At 33.3% G+C, this 12069-nt stretch overlaps 1 long non-coding RNA gene across 1 annotated transcript; it reads right to left on the bottom strand.

The window, feature by feature from the left end:
- Window positions 1–4660: 4660 nt before the first annotated feature.
- Window positions 4661–10132, bottom strand: LOC124896730. Its single transcript, XR_007053123.1, has 2 exons — window positions 9134–10132; window positions 4661–5283 (listed from the first exon to the last, which is right to left on the bottom strand). It is a non-coding gene; the product is annotated as an uncharacterized LOC124896730 (long non-coding RNA).
- Between the last annotated feature and the right edge of the window lie 1937 nt (window positions 10133–12069).

Genomic DNA, 12069 nt, shown 5'->3' with positions numbered 1-12069 from the left:
CCACTTGAGAAGTAGAGACAGATATGTTAACCAAGTACCCTTATCTTTTCTCTGCGAATTCAAATTCAGTATAAGGTACTAATCTTCTTAATATTTCTCTCTATCATGCTCAGTTTCAGTTGCACATCATGTTCATGTCAGTCGTGGATTTACAAATCAGTTCAGTTATGTAATCCATGCATCATATCATTAAACACCATCATTTTGACCCTTAGCGCGTTGCGGAGTTAGTGTAAATAGCAATTGTTAATTTCCAGTATTGCTCCACGATTGTGGCGCACCTCACCGTAAGCCTAGTTCGTAATTGTCCAATTCCAGTGAGGCAGCGCGATCATGGAGTACCGCACCAATGGTGAAAATCATAATGAAAGGGGCACCATGATTTCTTCGTGTCGCGCCGTCAGGCCAGTTCCCAGTTATCAGTTTTCAGTGACACGGCGCGATAGTACCACATCGCGCCAGGTGCCCATTTCAGAAATATGGGCAAAAATTAAAAGTTTGGTCCAAGGGTAAAACAGTTCTTTCCCCTAATTTTAATCCACCCAGGTATGGTTTTAATCCCTAAAAACTTTTTTAAACTCATTATTTTAATTATTTTCCCCCAAATCAAGTAGCTTTCTATCCCAAATCAAGAACCCTAGCTCTCCAATTTCAAGGCCAATCCTCAAGAAATCACCAAGAACTTCAGGAAATTCATCAATTAAGGTATGTTAGATGTTCATCCATGGATTACTTTCATCCATGGAGCCCAAGTAACCCATTTTAATCACCAAGTCATAATCTCTTAAAGTTATTATGTTTTAAATTATGATTTCATCCATGAATATTCATGCACTATTGATTTTATACCATGTTACCATGAAATTATCGTTACTATTCAGTTCTCCATGTGTTAATATTATTATTTATTGAATTAAGCCATAATTTAGTACTATTATGTTGAATTCATGCTATTCTTGTAAGTTCCATCGCATTCCTATAATTGTTTTAAACCATGAACTGAAAGTGTTTGATAAAAAGCCTACAAGAGTGATTTATTTAATAAAAGCCTTCATATTTTGATCTCCCAGTTGTAGTGTCATTTTACTATTATTGTTTTGAGTCCAGGGGGTATTGAATACCCGAAATCCATAGTTGTTTACTTAGTCTAGTAACAGTACATTACAGAATAGTCTTCAGAACATACTATAAGCATTATCAGAACAGTCAGATATCAGTCAATAAACCTAGAACAATCTAGTATTTCAATGTTTTTCAGTTGGGAGTAGGATTTAGCATCGAGCGAGTGTAGGGATGGTGGCTTCCCCGTCAGATAGGCAGAGTCGCTAGTAGAAATTCCTATACTCCAAAACTTCATAGCCAGCGTACAATATGAGAAGTCACCATTAGATTAGGATTGACTATCTCGCAGGGGTTACCAGTCAGTTCTGGCTTGACACCCTTAGTCCTTAGAAAATTATATCAATTTAATATATCCACACAGTCATTGTTAGTACCCGTGGCACGATATTAACACCCTTCCAACTGAGGTTATAGGTTTGACCCCGATTAGCTCAAATTGGGGAATGTTAATTAGATGATACGTCCCACATTCTCAGATGTAGTCTCAGGTACAGTCTCAATTCAGTTATCCAGTCTTAGAGTTGCTTGACCAAAACATATAGATATCAGTATTTTTTAGTACTTTAGCTTACAAATTTTACTCAGTCTATATTATATGCTTGGTCATACATCCCCAGTGTCCACAGATTTTCATGAATTTTCATTATTTATAGACTGTCATGCATACTAGGTATTTATAAATTCTCCACATTTTTAGTATCTACAGATTCCATGTTCTCTACTCAGTACTCCATATTTTAGATGTATATTCAGTTAATTATTAGTTCTATTTAAGAAACTATGCCTATCAGCCTCCCTTCTTTCCTACAAGGTGTTTAGGTGCTGACGCTCAGTTCTCGGACCGTGCTTAGACTTCACTTCTCAGGATATCAGTAGTACAGTAACAGTGGTGAGTCCTCACCATTCGAGGACAGATTATTTTACTTCATATCTCTATTTCAGTAGTTAGCAAAGTTAGTTGGGGGCCTATCCCATTAACTCATATTCAGTCAGTGACATTTAAAGTCTTTTCAGACATTAAAGTCAGTTATTCAGTATTCAGACATTATAGTTAGTTATCCAATTTATCATTATTTTATCAGATTCAGTCATTTGTTTCTATAGACTTATATTTCAGTTTTAAATTCAGTTATTAAAACGTTATGGTATGTCAGTATTCTTTCACATTTATGATCATATTATTTAGTGCTCACAGTAGGTACCATCTCATGGGTTAGTTTGTGGTCTCTCGGGACTGTAAGCATCGTGTGACGACTAAGGGATAGTCTTGGGTCATTACAGGCATCCCGAGCTTTTGTATGAAATTGATATCCATTAATGAAATATGTGCTATATCTATTTGTCACTATATTGGGCCCCTTAGCTAGCCATTTTAAATGACGAGATACTTCAAAAATTTTAAATTTCTGTTCAAACCAACTACTAAATTCATGACTATGATTCATTGCTCTTGCCCGTGCATTGGATCTACTATGATTACTCATTGAATTCTTATGTTCCCTGCAATCAAAAATAGTGAAAATAAAATTACTAGGCCATTATAAAAGGATGTTCATGTACCTTCAAATAACCAAATACATGAAGTTTAATATGTAAATATCTTACTCGATGAACTTTTAGACTTCTTCATCTCCTGTGTTAAAAAGGACATATCGATGTGCTTCATAACGGAACTTTGAATCCATTAAGAAAGTGCAGTTTTTTTTTCTCAGGTCCAATTGGATGACCATTCTTTGGGAATATAGGTGAAAATTCTGAATGCATTCTCCATCTTCAGTTTGGTACCTACTAAATCATGTCTTCACACCATCATGTAGGTATCTTGAACAAAAAATCAGGCACTCTTTAACCAAATAACCCTCTGTTGTTGATGCTTCTGAACAAGATCGATTATGAATGAGCGTCTTAAGATTGCATAGGATTCTCTCAATGAAATACATCCAACGAAGTTGATGGGACCCCCAAAATTAATTTCATTCACCAAATGAATAGGAAAATGTAGCATTATATCAAAAAATGTTGATGAAAAATCATTTTAAGGTTAGATGTAATTTCACTAATTTTAGACTCCAATTTTTCAAGATCTCTCGACCTAATCACCTTACTACATATGGATCTAAAGAAATTTCCCAACCTAATCAATGTCAATGAAACATTCTTGGTTTGAACTTTTCTAACAGCAACCTGGAGCAAGTGATGCATTATAAAATGAGCATCATGACCCTTGTACCCTGATATTTTCATATCCTTCATATGCACGCGATCTGATATATTTGAAGCACACCCTTTAGGTAATTAGACATTTTTCAAGAAACTGGAAAACAATCTTTTCTGTTTTGATTTCATGGAAAAAGAAGATTGATCTAAGCTTTCATTTCCATTACTATCTTCTACTGGTTGTAGCTCCTTTCGAATTCCTATTTCTTGTAAGTCATATTGAGAATTTACATGATCCTTTGACTTCTCATCTATCTCGAATAAAGTTCAAAGCAAAGAATCACATATATTTTTTTCTATGTGCGTTGGATCAAGATTGTGCCTCAATTTGTTATCTGGCCAATACGGTAATTCAAAAAAAATAGATTTTTTCTTCCAAGGAACCTTATTATCTCGAGACCTTTTCTTTTTCCCTTTCTAAAAATATTGTTGAATTCACACAACTCTTCAAGAACTTCTATCCCCGACAAAGAAGTAGGTGCGGGTCTATGTTCCTCATTACCATCAAAGGATTTCTTATCTTTTCGCAATGGATGATCATGAGGAAAAAATCTTTGATGACCCAAATAACACATATTAAAACTGTGTTTGAGATATCAAGAGAATGTATCATAATTACAAGAAGGGAATGCCAATTTTCCCTTAGTGCTCCATCCTGAAAGCATTTCTAATGCTGGAAAATCACTAACTGTCCATATTAAGGTTGCACACATTTGTAATGTTTGTTTAGTTTCAGCATCATATGTTTTTATCTCAGGTTTGCATAGTTCATTTAGTTCATCAATTAGCTGTTGCAAATACATATCTATATCATTTCCAGGAGATGATGCGCCTGAAATGATCATTGACAACATAAGATACTCAGTTTTTATGCAAATCCATGGTGATGAATTATAGTTCATCAACATAACAGGCCACATGCTATGAGAAATGCTCATTGTTCGAAATGGGTTGAAACTATCACTTGAGAGACCCAACCTGACATTATGAGGATCTCTAAAGAAGTCTGAATACAAGCGATCAAAATCCTTCCATGTTTACGCATCAGCGGGATGCCTTAGATTTCCATCATTCGGTCGTTCATTAGCAAGCCATTTCATTGCAATGGGTGTTTCAGGACACATGAATATCCTCTGAAGCCTAGGCTTTAAAAGAAAGTATTGTAAAACCTTTGTAGGAATTTTAGACCTTGTAGTGGTCAAGACACCATTGACACTCTTCCATCTAGAAGTCCCACATACAGAGCTGTTCTCATCTTTCTCATTGTCCTTCTAGAATAACATGTAATAATTAGGGCATGCATGTATTTTTTCACAACCAAGACCCAAATCTCTTATCATATTTCTAGCATTATTGAAAGACTCCGGTATCTGAGCAAAGGGAAATGCCTCTTTTATCAACACTAACAAATCTTAAAATGCTACATTACTCAACCCATGCAAAGATTTAAAAAAGAACAATCGAATGGTGAAGCTCAATTTACTAAATTTTTCACACCCTGATTATAATTATTTCTTTCCATCCTCCAATAATTTAAAAAATTTCTTTGCATCTTCAGGTAATCCCTCTTCATCCCCTTCTTCATGCCCCAATTTAGCCTCTACATTTCTAAATGTATCATGAAGTAGTCCATAAATATCATCCCGCATATTTGAACCTTCATCATCATTGATTGGATGATGTGTCTTTCTCGAGGAAGCGCTTTCTCCATGGAAAGTCCATTTGGTGTAACAAGCACGAAACCCTCTAGAAAGCAAGTGATCCTTCACTATTTCTCTATAATGCCAATAATGATTCTTGAAGTCTTTACAAGCACATAATATCTCATTTTCTGGAGAAGCTCGTTCAAATACCTTCTCAAAAAAGTTTTTCACTTCATGCTGGAACTCATCAGACCATATTAAATAATTCATCCAATTTTTATCCTCACTATCCATTATAATCCTACATAACACACCGAAATCACCAAAATTAAAACAAATTATGATCAACAAATATATCATCTTCAATTAAACAAATTAAAACAAATTATGATCCACAAATATATCATCTTCAACTAAACAAATTAAACAAATCTTTGTCCATAGATTAATCTTTGTTATAACAAATGGGAAATAGATATTACTAGATGCTATATTAATTTCATCACACAATTATAATGGTTTGCAGATTCATTCTTGGGAAATAGATATTACTAGATAAAGTACGCATGATACAGAAAAACATTAACCAATTTGTCAACTTGTAGATTATTGTTTCATCTTTAACAAATGAAGATGACAGTAAGAGACCCTTTCTTTTTTCAAAAAAAAAAAGTGGTCCCCAAACAAGCTTTTGCTTTCACCTCGACTAATCCAACCAAGACTTATAGAAACGGATGATTCACCTAATGTGACCTCTTCTGAGATTTCAACCTTGTTTCTTAGGCTGTTACTCCAAATCTGTGTTGTTGTTTTTTTGGAAATATTCTTCTCTTCTTCTTTTTTTCACTCCAATAGCCAGGTCAACCTCTTTGGAATAGTTAAGGAGAGTTCATCAGGAGATTATAAGTAGAATTGATATACTCTTATCACATTGTTTGGTAGGGAAAGGTAACTATGTCAAATCAATATCCTCAATAAAATCATAATATGTTTCTCTTATGGCAGGTTGCATGTAGAATCAATATCCCCAATAACAGCATAGTATATTTCTCTCACAGGCGTGCAAGAGTCACTGTCTTGGCCATGGAAACAAATTTGGGAAGTGGATATAAGAATATAAGTTGCATGCTTATCCCGATTGGTGACCAAAGAATCAAACTTGACACAAGAAAATTGGAAAATAAGGGGTTTGCAACTATGTTCTACATGAACTTCGCTATTGGAGGAACACAGAAACAGTTAGTAGTTTATTCCTTCACAGTCCAATAACAGATCAACCTTGGATCCTTTTTCTAAACCTTGGCAACTTTTCTTAAATATGATGGGGTCTAAAATTAATGATGACGAGGAATACAAATGAACATTCTTAGATGCTAAAGAAGAAAAGCAATTCAGGGAGGCAGAACAAATGGTGGAATGAAATCCTTTCATATGATGAATTCAGCAAAAAGAGAGGGATGAAAGGTATTTTGAAGAGTCAATGGCATACAGAAGATCAAGTTAAATGGCATAAATATTTTTCTCTTTTGGTATAAAATAGAAATTGTAAATAATGCTGAATCTTTGATGTATCTCATTGAGATAGGACTCACTGTAAGGATAAAAAATAGACTTTCACTTTTTACCTTTTAATACCTGTATAGATCAACACTTTCCTGGTATTAATTGAGCAATATCAATAAACCTACCTTTTCAAAATAATCTTATTATCCAATTATGATAAAATAGTGTAGGGACAAAGTGTACTAAGAAAACACTTGTAGATTATTGTTTCACCTTTAACAAATGAAGAATACTTAATGAAGGTTCAACTTCCTATTTGGGTCGATTATGTGTACGAGGAGCTGCAGGTTTTTCCACTAATGGAGTGACTACACTGCCATCATTCTCCTCACCTTCCCTTATCATTTCATTGCTGCAAGCAATATAAAGGAGACAGGATGGCCAACTTTAATCTGGACCAAAATTAGGTCTTCCACTTTACCTATGGTCTCATAATGTTTTTAAAACCATTGGTGATCATTGTGGTCGCTAGATTGAAACAGAAGAGGAAACACAATTGAGAAATCATCTCTATAGGCAAAGATCAGAGTTGGTGGAGATGTTATTAGTATTCCTAAAGAAGTGACAGACGAAAATGGAGGACTCTGGTATACTATGCAGCTATGGATAAATTATTGGCGAGAGTGTTGGCAGATGAAGATAACACGAGTATCTCATTTACCCAGCAGATTTTGAGGTAAAATTTGAAGGGTAAAGGGGTGATGTCTGAACTGGTGCTCTTTGTAAAGAAGCATGTGAAGAGCAGGGGGTTCCTTTTGGAGAATTAATAGATTTAAAAAATTAGACTCGAAGTTCCTCAAAGCGTATATGGAATGGAAATACTCTTCTGCAATTACGAAGGACCGAGCTTCATCTAAAAAAACTCCAGCATATTAACATTTGTTATATTAGTTTGCAGGGACTATAAAGCATGCTCCAGCTTATAGTAAGCTCATTCTCACAACTAGACAAATCCACAAATTTCTTAAACTACACTCAATTAATGCAAACATCAGGTTTTGTATTTATCTCCGAAGATTTTGTTGTATGCTGGTTACTTATAACCTACAGTAGATGAAACACTAATGCTTCAACAAGAAACAAGTCAAGTAAGTTGATCATAAAATGTCAGTTAACAGGAAGATTAAGATTTGAACATGATTGAACTCCTACATGGACTCACATCCAAACCCATTTAAGGTCTACAGCACAGAAGTTCATTAGTAACCTACACACACATTTCATTTGAGAGGAGAATCACTCAATAAAGTGCCATTTAAATGTTATACATATATTAGGTCATTCCAACTTCACTTATCACTGAATATTGAAATACTGAACAATTAGCTACTCAATAAGAAACTTCTAATGGTCTATTCTTCTAGATTGCAATGGGCTAAAATGTTTATTTACTTCATCATTATTAATTCCCAGCATAATAAATGGTACAATCTTGACAAGTTCAAAATTTTGGCATTGAATATTATACTCAATGGTACTAAAATTTTAGCAAGTTTTAAAAAAATACTAGGAACACCCAAAAGATTTCCAAGCTATGGACATGAGGATAACTTAATTTTGCATATGATTCAGAAAAATCATATTCAATACTATTAAGACTGAAATCACCTTATGTGTCCAACATTTCCATTTGCAGCTAGCTTTATTATGTTGCAAAAACCTAAAGAAATAAAAGGTGTCCTGCAGTTAAGATAATACTACGCAGATTCAGAGCACGCCCGGAGGCTCAAAGATCACCTAAAATAGGCACTGCATCCTTACGAAATTATCTGATACTCTTTCCATTTTAGATGTTCCAAAAAGTTTGAACCAATCTATTTATATGCAACTTTTACAATATTTAAGAAGCCAACTTTTAAAACAATTCAAACTTTCTGATATTTTCGTCATCGAAACAACTTTTCAACCACTAGTTTACTAGTTTTGAATTACCATCACTAACATAATAAGTCAAAATAATATCCTAAACTATAACATCCATGAAACAGACGTGGTAAATAAAAGTGCCACATCTTTAACTATCTAAGTTGTTAAGATGGGACAGTCACATATTTTGACATGAATCACTATATATCCCTTGGTTCATAACAAATAAAAGTACATAGAGTTCAAAAATTGAGTTCAAAAGGTAAAGGGAAGAGGAAAGATTTGGGTTTTGTTCAATATTCATCGCTACCTGAATCCATCCCTCGCGACAACTTTACCTAAGGGACTCGAAATGATACAACTAAGGAAAAGAAAGCAGCAGCAACAATAACAACACACACAGTGTAATCGCAGATGTATACTCGTCATTATCCCTATACTTCTCGGAATTACTCATATGGCCCACTCTTTTTTAATTTCAGAAATTTTAAATTACTAATACTCGACTAAAATTTCAAAGTGCCACAAAAAAAGTTATTTTACAATTCAACTCAACATAGAATTTCTAAAAAAATTATAACTGGTCATTCTAATGAATCTATCGAGTGTGATGTTCTTAAAATCATCCATGTAATCAACATCAATTCACATTACGAAAAGCAAGATATTAGGCATGAACTCATGGGATTTAATTCTACCCAATACACAATATAAAAAAGTACCTAATTTTATGTCTGCTCTGCTAATTTTCTATCGGGCTATTGTAAATTAGATTGGTGGTCGGAGCAGCTGGGTAGTCAAACCGGCTAGGCAGTTGGCGATGCACTGGTGTGTTATTGACTGAATGAGAGTGAGTTGATGAGAGCCTACTGAAATGTTATTTTTTATATATTTTTTTAAATTTTTGTTATATATTTTTTAAACTTTTGGTAGAATTTGTGAAAAAATAGGGAGGAAAAAATGAAAACTGATGCAATAGGATTTTTTTCCAAAAACGTGTTGCCATAGGTAACTTTATAGAAATGGTTAAAGAAGTCATTGCTATAACATACCCTGTTGCAACGGTAATCCACCAATCGCAATGGTTATCATACTACTAGAACAATTTTTTTGCAATGGTTCCAACCGTTGCAAAAGACCATCTATCACAATACTTTTGAAATCGTTGCCAAAAGGTTCATTGCAATAGGGGTAATTTCTAGTAGTGGTAATGTAGTCGTCTTCTTCTTACCTAATTTCCATACATACTTGATATTACTTTTCCAACGACCACCGAAATAATGCAACGGATTAAAGTTTTAGAGCAAGCTAAGGAGTGTTCTAAATGAGAACCGGAGACATTATTATTGTTGAATCAAAATGAGAAAGAGATGAACAAATGAACATGGAGGAAATCAATAAGATCTCTCTCATTTATATAGTAAGGCTACAAAAAAAGTGACCATTAGAAAAGGTCTAAAGAATGTTTATGTGTTCTATAATTGATTATTAAGGTTTAGTATAGACTCTATCATTGTAAGGCCTGAAAGAGTTGTAATTTTAAACAATGAGTAGTTGGAGTTTGTTAAAATTTACGAATTAAGAAAAGATTGAAGAAATACTAGACTATGCAAATTATTTATTATATATTGATGCCGTTGTTGATTTCTTCACATGATAAATAGATTATCAATTTTTTGATAAGTCGATTATTCACCAACTCATAGTTCTATGATCAACTATCTGAATGTATGAACAAGTTAAAATAATGATAAAAAAGAGAAATTAAATTAAATAAAATTAAAGTATGACAATTAACATCTTCCAAACATTCTAAAGCAATTTAGATACATCAATTGTGACACCAAATCACTTTTGAACATGATCAAGTGATATTTAAGGCATGTCATAGTCTTTAATCTGTGATATAAGACTAAAAAAGGAAATAAAAAAAAGTATCATTCAAGCAATGCAAAACAACTAGATATCATCAATTGAGATTAAATGTGTCTAATGAGCATAAAGAAGAATGATGGTTGTGAATTGTGGGTGTTCATGGGACAAGTAGTGTTTGAGAACAAGTAGTCCTTCTCAATGCAGACATTTGTTCTGAATAATTGATTGTTACTGCCATTGCTCTTTCTTATACTTATTTGATGTAGTGTTCAATTATTTTCTACTGTTATATGATAATATTCAGTCACTTTCCATTGCTTGAATAATGTAATTTTATTTTATTTTATTTCTCTCTATTTTAATCTTGTCTTACTTTCCACTAGACTCAATTAATCAATACATGATTATTAATTTAGTCTGGTATAAATGCATAAATTTATCTATAATATATGCACGATATCTTCATAGGTCTAGCATCAATCATCTAATTTATTAACAAGTAAGACAAGACTGAAAAAAGGAAAAAATATAAATAAAATAAATAACATCATTCAAGTTATGAAAAGTTACTAAATATCATCATATGAGAGTACAATACAATTGAACACTCGATCAACTGAGTATAAGGAAGAGTAATTGTAATAACAACCTATTACTGAGAATAAACGTCTGTATTGAGAAGGACTACTTGTTCTCAAACACTACTTGTCCCATGAACACCCACAAGTCAGAACCATCACTCTTCCTTATACATATTAGACACGTATAATCTTATTTGATGATATCTAGTTGTTTTTCATTGCTTGAATGGTACTTATTTATTTTATTTTATTTTTCTCATTTTTAGTTTCATCTCACTGATTTACGACTATAGCATGCCTTAAATATTACTTGATCATGTTCAAAAGTGATTTGGTATCACAATTAATGTATCTAAATTGTTTTACAATGTTTGAAAGGTGTTAATTGCTATACTTTAATTTTATTTAATTTAATTTTTTTGTTCATTATCTTAACTTGTTCATATATTCAAATAGTTGATCATAAACATATGAGTTGGTGAATAATCGACTTCTCAAAAAATTGATAACCTATCTATCATGTGTAGAAATCAACAGCAGCATTAGTATATAATAAATAATTAGCATATTCTAGTATTTCTTTAATTTTTTTCTTACTTAAAATTACATACACATTCTTGTCCTTGAATGTTTGTCCTACACAAAGATCGGTGCCATCCTAGAAAGAGTGGCTTATTTGTAGTCTAGAATCCCCTCTCCTCCCACCTCGTTCATACTGATCTTCTTTAAATTCTTTAGAATTACCCCATTCATTACCACCCATGCACTTGTATGCCATTGACCTATCATCTACTGTCGAGATGGGGGTGAGGCTGATGTAGAAGTTTCTTTTCGGGACCTTTTAACAACTTTAATCCGCAATATAGGCCTGGAATTATTAGAATCAACGCAAATAACGTATAATTTCACGTGTCTATCATTCTTTATGAACGTTGGATAGATTTTCTCCTTCCCATTATCAAGTAACTAAGGACCACATTGCTTGGATCATAACTTAATTTTTCGCTCTCCATTACGCTTTTAACCGTACCGTCGTATGAACCATTGCGACGAAGAGCAATGGACACTATCTCCTTAGACGTGATTTTTCAAATCCAACATTTAGGAGTCTCCTCTCATTCACCAGAAAATTCACCACCAACAACCACATATTCTATAATAGACAAAATATACCTCAATGATATTATTTAATAGATACGCAT

The sequence above is a fragment of the Capsicum annuum genome, chromosome 3, assembly GCF_002878395.1.
Source record: "Capsicum annuum cultivar UCD-10X-F1 chromosome 3, UCD10Xv1.1, whole genome shotgun sequence".
Classification (NCBI taxonomy): Eukaryota; Viridiplantae; Streptophyta; class Magnoliopsida; order Solanales; family Solanaceae; genus Capsicum; species Capsicum annuum.
This window is presented reverse-complemented; position numbering and strand designations above follow the sequence as displayed.